The sequence below is a fragment of the Lutra lutra genome, chromosome 4 (genome assembly GCF_902655055.1).
Source record: "Lutra lutra chromosome 4, mLutLut1.2, whole genome shotgun sequence".
NCBI lineage: Eukaryota > Metazoa > Chordata > Mammalia > Carnivora > Mustelidae > Lutra > Lutra lutra.
This window is the reverse complement of record NC_062281.1, coordinates 23850049-23860570: the sequence shown is the minus strand read 5'-3', so window position 1 is coordinate 23860570 and position 10522 is coordinate 23850049. Positions and strand designations below refer to the sequence as shown.

General features: G+C 38.7%; 2 long non-coding RNA genes across 2 annotated transcripts; both read left to right on the top strand.

Annotated features, from left to right (window-relative positions):
• The first annotated feature begins 964 nt into the window (after positions 1–964).
• Positions 965–5341, top strand: LOC125097134 (uncharacterized). The gene is made up of 3 exons (XR_007126509.1): positions 965–1023; positions 1559–1703; positions 5295–5341. It is a non-coding gene; the product is annotated as an uncharacterized LOC125097134 (long non-coding RNA).
• Positions 5342–5633: 292 nt separating this feature from the next.
• LOC125098954 (uncharacterized) lies at positions 5634–10044 on the top strand. The gene is made up of 3 exons (XR_007126986.1): positions 5634–5680; positions 9589–9650; positions 9880–10044. It is a non-coding gene; the product is annotated as an uncharacterized LOC125098954 (long non-coding RNA).
• The last annotated feature ends 478 nt before the right edge of the window (positions 10045–10522 follow it).

Genomic DNA, 10522 nt, shown 5'->3' with positions numbered 1-10522 from the left:
TTTCCCACTATGTGTTCTGTACTATTGAGAACACCAGGTATAATGTTAAAGCATTGGACGTTTTTGTCATATGTCAATAGGTCTCAAGTTCCTGAATCAGAATTTTCTCAGAATACATTATAATGGGATCATATCATACATTTGACTTATTCCAATGTATATAATGTAATTAAAAATGCATCCTTTGAACATTATATCAAAAACTAATGATGTACTGTATGTTGGCTAATTGAATTTAAATTTAAAAAAATAAAAGAACCCTGCAAAATGTATCCATTTACCTACAATTTGACAACACAAAAACAAATAGCCTGATTAAAAAATGGCAGAGAACTTGAAAAGACCTTTCTCCCAAGAAGATACACAAATGACTAAGAAGATGTTCAATATCACAAATCATTAAGGAAATGCAAATCAAAACCTTGATGAAATACCACTTCACACCCATTAGGATGGCTATTACCAAAGGGGGAGAAAAAAGGAAATAAAAAGAGCGGAAAAAAAAAAGAAGAAGAAGAGTTGACAGGGATTGGAGAAATTGGCATCCTTGTGCACTGCTGGTGGGAATGTAAAATGGTATAGACTCTATGGAAAAGAGGTTGGGGGTTCTGTAGCAAATTAAAGATAGAATTACTATGGTCCAGCAATTTCACTTCTGGATTTGTTCTCAAAAGGATTGAAAACAAAAACTCTGACACACATTTGTATAGTCAGGTTCTAGGCAGCATGATTCACAACAGCCAAGAGGTAGAAACAACCCAAGGGGTCGTTGGCAGATGAATCGACAAATGTGGTCTACGCATACAGCGGAGTATTATTTAGCCTGAAGAAGGAAAGGTATTCTGACACGTGCTACAACCTGGGCGAAAATTGAGGAAATTATACTTAGAGAAAGAATCTAGTCACAATAAGACAAATACTGTCTGATTCTAGAACACGAGACACCTAGAATAATCAAAGGCACAGAGAGTAGAATGGTAGTTGCCCGAAGGTGGGGGCATCTGTGGAGTTATTGCTTAAAGGGTACATAGTTTCTGTTTTGGAAGATAAAAAAAAACTTGAGATGGATGGTGGTGATGATTGCACAACAATGTGAATGTACTTAATTCCACTGCACTGTACGTTTAAAAATGGTTAAAATGGTAAAGTTAACAAGGATTATGTATATTTTACCACAATTATAAAAAACACATTCACTATCAAATACTGAACTCTGTAGTATACATATGTATATTTATTGTATAAGCCTGTTTATATAAATGATACACACTTTATTATATTCCTGGGTAATGTAAGAAGCTTTAACTGATCATTTTTCTACATGGAATTATTGATTTTCCAAGCTGAATTTCTAACCTAACCATTGTGTAGCATGCAACGCCACTGAATATGTTCTCAAATTTTGAAAAGTTTCAATATAAAAAAAAGAAAAAGAAAAGCCTGGTTATGGCAGAAAGCTGACACAAAGTATTTTAGATATATGCCCTGGACTAAAATATAGGGCACATTCTGAGAGATAATTGTCCAAATTCCCAAAAGTTTTCTCTGAATTCGTTAGGTCACTAAACATCCAACTCTCAAATGACATCTTCATTTCAATTTTGATTGAGTAGCCATAGATAATAGGGTGTCTTTTTTAAAAATAAGCATCATTGGTTAAGATTGGAGCCAAGGACTTTCACTTCCTGGAAAAAAACTACAAGGTAAGTTGACGTTATAGGAGTTCATATTGCTTTATGAAATTTTACTGACAAAACACATCAAAATAGATTGCACGTAAATTTTTCATAAGCAATATAAGCAGCAGTTTAAAAGGAAAATTCATGAAAGCCATAATAAATTGGAAAACTCAGCTTTTTTATTTTCAAAAAATTATGTCAATTGCCTGATCATCTGTCAGTTTTGCCATCCCTTTGTAATACGCTGTTGAAAAGTCCACCATTGTCTACAACCTCATTCCTAAAGCACCCACACATTTTTCTCCTTCCAGCATAAGGAATTCATTTTCTACTCATAGTACCTTTTGCTGCAATCACATTCAATTCTGTGAGTCTTGGTGACAAAGTAGCCCTGAGAGCTATTACTGGAAATAGAAATAGGAAACAGTGGGATCTCCGAGCCTGTTAACTTCCTTATTTCAGAATCTTAACAGGGGAGTGCAGGAGGGTCACTGGGAAAGAAAAGACATGTTTTGAAATGGCTGAAACTTCTTCTCAAGCATAACATCTACTTTGCAGCCACATGAAAGGGTATAATCCCTCTTACCAGGCAAAAACGGTAGAACTCAATCACAAAAAAGCCCTATTGCTGGCCCCTTTTAGAGTCGATTAAATTCATTTCTCTGACAATCTAGAACCAGAGGAAAACCTCCTGTGTTTAATGTACTGTGCAAAGAAACAAGGGATGGACATCTTGCGTGTCTTTTGTGGCCCTTTAACACGGGAAACCTCGTGGGCAAATCCGGAGCTCTACTTACTGCCCAAAGAAGAAGGGCTTATCTTGCCGGTCTTCCCGTATCCTACACAGAAATTCGGGGCAGTGAATATGATCTAGCTCTAACCTGAGGCTTAATTATGCGAGTGCTGTCTCTCTTATTCTATGAAAGATAACCCGGCAGGATATTGGAATGATGTTTGATTCTGTACTTAGAACTGACATTTCAGCTGATAGCATTATCAGAAAATCTGCAAACTCTCTTCCCTGACCTACCTGGAAACTTGTTTTTGCCAGTGGGGGTATACCTCCCGGAGCAACTTTTCACTTAAAGGGCACCAGAGTTCCACTGTGTCCAGAGAGAGCGGGGACAGGAAAATAATAATAATATCTACATCAAGGTTAGTTGTTTTATAAGATTTTAATGTTCTTCAACTTTTCTCAGATTCCCCACCCCCCGTGAGATCTGTGTTGTGGGAATAAATGTGGAGACTCCCCTCCAGGGCAGTTTTTCAAACACCACAGCACTCCCTACCCCGACAACACTCTTCACAAAATATCTAATATCAATAGGAGGCATTAAGACCGTCCCTTCTAGGGCGCCTGGGTGGCTCAGTGGGTTAAAGCCTCTGCCTTCAGCTCAGGTCATGATCCCAGGATCCTGGGATCGAGCCCCACATCGGGCTCTCTGCTCAGCAGGGAGCCTGCTTCCTCCTCTCTCTGACTGTCTCTCTGCCTGCTTGTAATCTCTGTCTGTCAAATAAATAAATAAAATCTTAAAAAAAAAAAAAAAGACCGTCCCTTCTAGAAGACAGGGAGACTGTCTTGCTCAAGCTTTATCCCCTCTAGCTTTGCATGTGGCATTGCCACAGTGGGCGTTCATTCATCGCTCCTTGAACTGGAGTCTTACTGCCACATGCTTTCTTTATCTCAGAAGCCATCTTCTCAGCAGATTTCACAGAGAAAACTGCCTGATTCAAAACAGCATCACAGTGAGGGTTCCAAGAGTTTTTTTTGTGTTTTTCTTTTTGTTTTAAAGTAACTTAAGTCATAAGAATTTTAATTCTTGGCCTTCCATGTATCAAATTTAATAGCTAGACATAATTATTTTCATTCTATAGGTGAAGACAATGTGTATTGGCTTATGCAAGGTCTGGAAATGTTACGGCTAGGAGCATGGCCCATGTTTCATGAGGCCTCCTTCTATGATTTATAATACTTTTTAATATTTTAAATGTTTTGTTTTCTTATGGGGAGGATTAATTTGATGATATTCTGTGATTCATGATACTGGCCAAGGCTCTCTACTCAGCAATGTGGAGAGAAAGTTCCAGTAATTCTAGGGTATGAGTCAGATTCTATCAGGTCACTATTGCTTTCTCTGCCTACTGCAAATGGATAGACAGGATGATTAACTTGGTAATTACTGCAGGCTGGGTGCTATGTAAGAAGTGGGGGGAAAAAGGGAGTGCCCAAGTTCCTGTGTTCAACACAGCTTACAATCTTGCTGGTGAGATAGATCAAAAGAACAGATAGGAGACAAGCAGATACCAAGAGTAAAGTAGGAGGTAGCAACGATTTCACCAAAGATCAGGGAAACCTTCATGGAAGAAGTGAGTTTTGAATTAGGCCTTGAAAGAAGAATATAATTTGAAAATATGAAAGGGAACTCATGACAGGATATGGAGAATAAGTGTAAGAGAACGAGAAAAAATAAGGCACAAATGAAGGGCAAGGGAGATACTGACTTGAGCCATCAGATGTGAAGAGGTCAGGGAGTGACAGCAGATGAACCTGCCAGCATCTAGGCTGAGCACCTTAGCCTTCTTGTCGTCCTTAGTGCCTGGAATAGTGCCTGGTACCCAGTCTACTCCCCATTCCAGTTTTTTTAGTTCAACTGGAAGAAATTAGAAAAGGTTCTTAAGAAATCAAACAGAGGAGCTCATAGGATATGCTGAATTAATGAATATTTACAAAAATGTGATGGTCTAAGTGATCGTGCTTTGGGAGGTGAAGGGTTGGAACACACAGCACATCAGTATGGAGTCAGATGAGCCTGTCTGTTTTTTATGACCATGGGAAAATTGCTTAACTATTCTTCATTTTCCTTCTTTAAAACAAAATGGAGATGTAATACCCATCTTGCATGCTTTATGTGAGAATCAAACGGGATAATATGTGTCAAGTTCCTAGCATGGAGTCTTATACATTCTGGATATTTTTACTAACTGCACAATGACATTAAAAACTCATTGAAAAGGGGAAGAGACAATCAAAAGGGAAGTGAAGGAACAGGATGAGGTAGTACAGAAGCACAAGAGAGAGTCAAGGGAAGAAGAAATAAGATTCAGAAAAAAAACCATATTTGGTGCATGAAGTAAATATGCCACCAGTATTTTGTATTCTGATGCAAATGAGAATGGTTTGGAAAACTAATTAGAAAGTATGATTACTGAAAATACTGACCTTTGGGAGCTACCTTTCTACCTTTAAACATAATCACATCTTCCCAATTACCTTCTTAAGTGGCCTTTCAGAGTGTTCTGACTCGATCAGCAAAGTCGTTATGGCATTCTCTTCAAAACGAGGAAAATACATTTTCTGGGACAGAAGAGAAACATAACTAAAGAAGCGATATTCTTAGTAAAGGGGCACTTTGAAAGGTCACGTCTCTGTTCCAACCTCACGGATTAATTTACAAATTTTAAGATACCGAGTTTTCTAGTGAATTACGCAAATATTGATTTATTTTGGCAAATGATATAGTGAGGCTACCATTTTAAGAGCAAGCACACTGTGCTGCACGGCCTTAGAAAAAGAAGTATATATTAAACAAATGTTTATATATTAATTTCTGTTAGAAACCAAGACTTGATAAGGCTGCCAGTGATAAGGACAGAAATGCTAGTGAGGGGGCACCTGGGTGGCTCAGTGGGTTAAGCCTCTGCCTTCAGCTCAGGTCATGATCTCAGGGTTCTGGGATCGAGCCCCGCATCAGGCTATCTGCTCAGTAAGGAGCCTGCTTTCTCCTCTCTCTCTGCCTGCCTCTCTGCCTACTTGTGATCTCTATCTGTCAAATAAATAAATTAAAAAAAAAAAAAAAAAAAAGAAATGCTAGTGAGTCGTACTGAAGGACTGCCAAAAGTGGAAACAGCTTTGCCTGAAGCCAGTTTAAGTATCTTTTTGTCCCATACACATCTTTATGTCCCACCTTCACTTCCCCAAACAGGAAAAGAAGTAGATAAAGGTGAGTCATTATGTTCGTTCTGCTAACAAAATGATACATTTAATTAAAGAACAAACATATTAAAAATTGATTTCTCCTGAAAAATCATTTTGACTTTTGGATTTACTCAGGTGTCATGAGAAATGAGATATTTGGTCCTGAGTCATATTAAGACTCAAAGGAAGCAGAACTGGCCTTTGCTTGGGGAAAAAAAAAAAGTCAAAGATAAATGATCAATGAGGCCGGACAGCAATCTAAGCTGAGAACGTAGAGTATGTGTGATTCTTCCACAGCCATCCGTGAATAACTATCGAGCAGAATTTTTTTTTTTTCTGATAATAAATGCTCCTGACAGGAAACCACGTGTGGGCCTCCACCTCTGTGGTGACTTTGCTCTGAACAATGGATATGAAGATGAATCTGTCTCCCTCATGAAGAATTAGTGCCACCTTCCACGTTTCTCCACCCTGCCTTTAATCATATTGAGGAAGAAAAGTGATCGGACCATGCCACTGCCTTATTTAAAATCCTTCAATTGACCTTCAAAGCTTTGCAGACTGGGGTATGCAAGGGACCGATCGGACCCCTGTCTACCATTTAGGACCAATTCTTACCTTTTCCCGGGCGAGGAGCCCCACACCCCTGTGCCCATCAACCACTTGAGGTTTTCTGATCTTTCCTCCTGGTTAAGCTTGGTATACCCTTCCCTTCTTTATTCATCCTAGAACATTCGGAAGGGGTGTCATGCTTTTGCGAAGTGTTTTTGGATCATCCCCTTTAACCTCACTGGACTTAGTGCTTTTAGCACATGCTGTTCTCCTACTTACGGCTTCCAATCAGAACATTCTGTTTAACTGCTTTTTCTTGCACGAGTGTGATCTTTGTGACAGCAGACACTTGTTCCCGTACCCCTAGCACCCAGCACAGTTTGTGGCAGCTGGCAGATACTGGCAAATACAGCAGGTGAACGAAACCCAATTTGATTGCAGTTCCAAATAATAGAATCCAGGTTTCAGGAACACCTGAGGTCACATACAATCCCCAGGCATAACACTATGTGACCTGCCACAGATCATCATGGCTGTTTGGTTTCCCCATGTAGTTCCCTTGAAATATACACTATTCTTCTTTTTTTAACCTTTCACTTTCTACTTCACATTCGCCCCCTACACAGGAATCACCAAGAAGATGCTTGAACTCTAGATACACCAGGAATTTTACATTCTTGGCAAATACTTCAAGGTTCTTTCTTCCCTGAAAGGAACCATTTTCTATGAATCTGATAGAAAACCGTGGCCTTTTTCTCCTCCTTGCTGGAGGCTGGCTAATGAGTGCAGTGTGGCTTTTTTAAAGAATTCTGAGTAACTGGTAGAAATAAAATACAATGGAAAATATCACTGGAATGATATCTACCAGAACTATACCAGGAACATAAATTCTTATTCATACAGCCCTCTCGTTTCAACGTGCAAATTGAAAAAAAAATAATAAAGGTTTAAAATGGAAATGGTATGTCCCTGCCCCTCTGGTTTGTGGGCAAATTCCTGAGACACAACTAGGACCAAAGAATTCTCTACTACTTTTTGGCTGAGTGGCGTATGGATGAGGGAGGCATCTTCTTTGATGATGGTTTGATAAAACAACTTTATTGTTCCAGTAAGTGACTTTAGGAAAACATAAGTCCTACTTGACATTTGACACAGAGCCATGCATCTTTAGAGTACATATATTCACTAAATAAGCTCACTACTTGATACCTAAATCTATTTGCTTTAACAATAAGATGTTGTATATATAAAATATGCACATACATATATGGCATTTATGTACGTCTGTGTGTGGTACCTAAAACCGTATTTGTGTTTGTATGTGTATACACTGAGTTTCCATGTTTATAACACAGGGCTACTTCCAAGATTATCCAAAACACATTGCACCACGTTGTCAGGGAGAATTCAATATTCTAGAGTCATATTTTTTCCTGTTTGTACAGTCTTTTTTATATGTTAGCGATTGGGGTCTATAGCTATCATTAGCCTTCTGGAATTATTTTATCTGAAGTCTTAGGGGTTTTGTTTCATCATGCATTTTTTTAAAAAATTTAATTAAAAAAATGTTTAGGTATGACATCAGAAGATACTAAAGAGTGTTCAAAGAGACCACCTTTAATCAAAGTAAAAGAAAAAGTAATGGGGTAAATTGCTCTTGCCTTGTCCTTAATGTTATGGCCAAATTAGACTAAATGTCTTTGTTATTGGAGTTTTCTTAAGAAATATTTTTTGTCACAGAGTGTATGGTATACAAGGGTCAGATCTCTCCATGATCCTTGCCTCTGCCCTTCCTAAGCTAAACTACGGTCTCCTGAACATGTAGACACAGAATGCTTCCAATAAAAGAGAAAACATACAGAGTACAGGCATGTCATTGAGGAAGATGGATGGATAAGAGAGCCAAAAATTAGGCTCGAATATCCAGCTTCTGCCATGCAAGTCTAAAGGAAAAGGCTTGTTTCTGCCGGATTAAGGAATAACTCACAAAGAACAACAGACAACCCTGTTTCTTTCAGAAAAGATAACTGAATTATTCGCAGTTCTTCTGGAAATTAACTCCACATTGGAAGAGTAGGAAGAGACCCTAAATTCTTGATCGAAACCTTGTCAAACCTAAAAAAAATATGAAATTCTGTCGGAATTTCATTGATTTAAAAACATATTTGAATGACTTACTAAAAACCAGGTTCATACTTTCCATGAATTAAACTCGGGAAATTCTGTGTATTTTCAAAGCAACAGATTCCTTTTTTTTTTTTTTTAAATACAGAAAAAGATCATTTTATTTTGTAATCTTCTGAAACTTAATACATGATTTTGGCTGATATTTTCATATAGCCTCTTTCTTTTCCAATGCCTAAAAATCAACAACTATCTAGTGATGATAATGTCCTTAAATGCAAAATAGCTTAAAGTTTTCAAATATTTCATAATATTGTTTTCAACTTATAAATGAATTGAAAATATTTATTAGGCTACCCCAATTTTTTTTTTTTTTTGCCAACATGCCTTTGTCCTTGGGATACAGAAAATGAAGTAAGTGATGATTTTCCTAACCCAGAATACATTTTCCTTTTGCCTTGCATGCATTCTAGCCAGATGAGTGGGCAATTATTCTGAAGGCTGACAATCTGCTACAAACCTTAGAGAGCAGGCAAGCCTCTAAAGAAAGAAGGAGGAGGAGGAGAAGGAGGGGGAAGGGGGAAAAGGGAGGAGAGGGGGGAGGGGAAGGGGGGAGGGAGAAGGTAGAAAAAAAAGCCTGGTCAACACAAATTTGAGATCCAGGTTCAGAGTTGTAGAAATTGCATGGACTTTAGCAATAAGGAAGGGGGAAAAATCCTGGCTCTCCTATTTATTAGTGTTGTAATCTTAGGCAAATTGTTATTTTTGGCTAAGCCTCAGTTTCTCCAATTTTAAAATAGAGGGAAAAATAGCTCCCAGAGATGGCCTGACAGTTAAATGAATTATTATCTATTAAAAGCCTAGCTTTGTGTCTGATACATGTTGTGGGCTCTCAACCAACCTTATATCCCTTGCCCTCCTCTCCCCTTCACACCATCCTTGCTGTCAGACTATCCTTACCCCTGCCCCCCCTCTTATTTTTCTGAAACAACGAAAGGAATAAAAGGCTACCCTGACTTTTAAAAGTTATGAAATCTGTGGTGCAACAGACACATCCTGTTTCTGTGTGGTGTGTTATTCAGCATTATTGGTAGATCCACTGCTGTTTCCAAGGCCAGGAGCATTCTTGAATATTACTCAATAGACGTACTTTTAGGTAGAACATTTCATTAATGTCAGATAGTCCTCCACAGAGTAATGCGTTATCACTGAATTCTGTTGACCTAGTGAAGTCATGTCTAATTTCTCTCCTGATAGCCTTTACTTAAGATGGTCTGAAAAGGCTTGAAAATACTCAATGCCACCACTTTTTCTGAAAAGTAAGTAGCAAAACCTTCAACAAGGCCTTCTCCAAGATTTGTCCTTTCCTGTCATGAGATTTGACAATCCCTCAGGATGGAAAGAGAGAGTTGGGGAAAAGGGGAGGGGAGGGGAAGAGACAACAAAGGAGGGGAGAGGATGGAAGGGGAGAGCAATCACAGACAATCTCTTGGCCTTGTGAGCAGTATCAAACTGTTGACTAAGTCATTTGCCCACATTCCTTGGCAGGTGTCTCAGATCTTTACTCAGTGAGTGAAGGTTGGGAGAGGAGTACTATTCTAAACAAGCAAACAAACAAATCTTTATGTCAACAGAGCCTCTGCTTTTTCAACTGGGGCTTTTAAGAACAAAATGTCACTTTTTGGAAAAAGCTAAACATGAATGTTAACAGTATTTTCAACCCCATGTATCTCCCCTCCCTGCCTCCAGCAAATAGAGCTTCAGAAATGCAACACCTATCAAATATTTCCTCAGAAATGCCAGATTGCTGGGATTTTAAAGAGTTCTACTTATTTTTCCTTTTTGACATTTAGACAGATTGAGTTTGAGAGAGGAAGTGACTCTGAGTCCAGACTGCCCCACACCACTGTCAGAGGAAATAACTGAAGTAAAATGAAGTGATAATATACTGTAGAATATTTAACAGAGTGAAAGGCAGAGGAAAATGGCAATCTGGGAATACACAACTGATCCCCAAATAGACGCGGTCGCCAGTGCCAGAACAGATGCCAAGTACAGTAGGTCATAAAATGGTAAAATTACCTCTGCCCCGTGGGCTGCGTGTTGACACGGGGGAAATATTTCCCCAATAGTCAGAAGAGCAGGGTCTTTATTCCCAGGTGTGGCTATCAGTTGTCGAGGACCCTGCCAA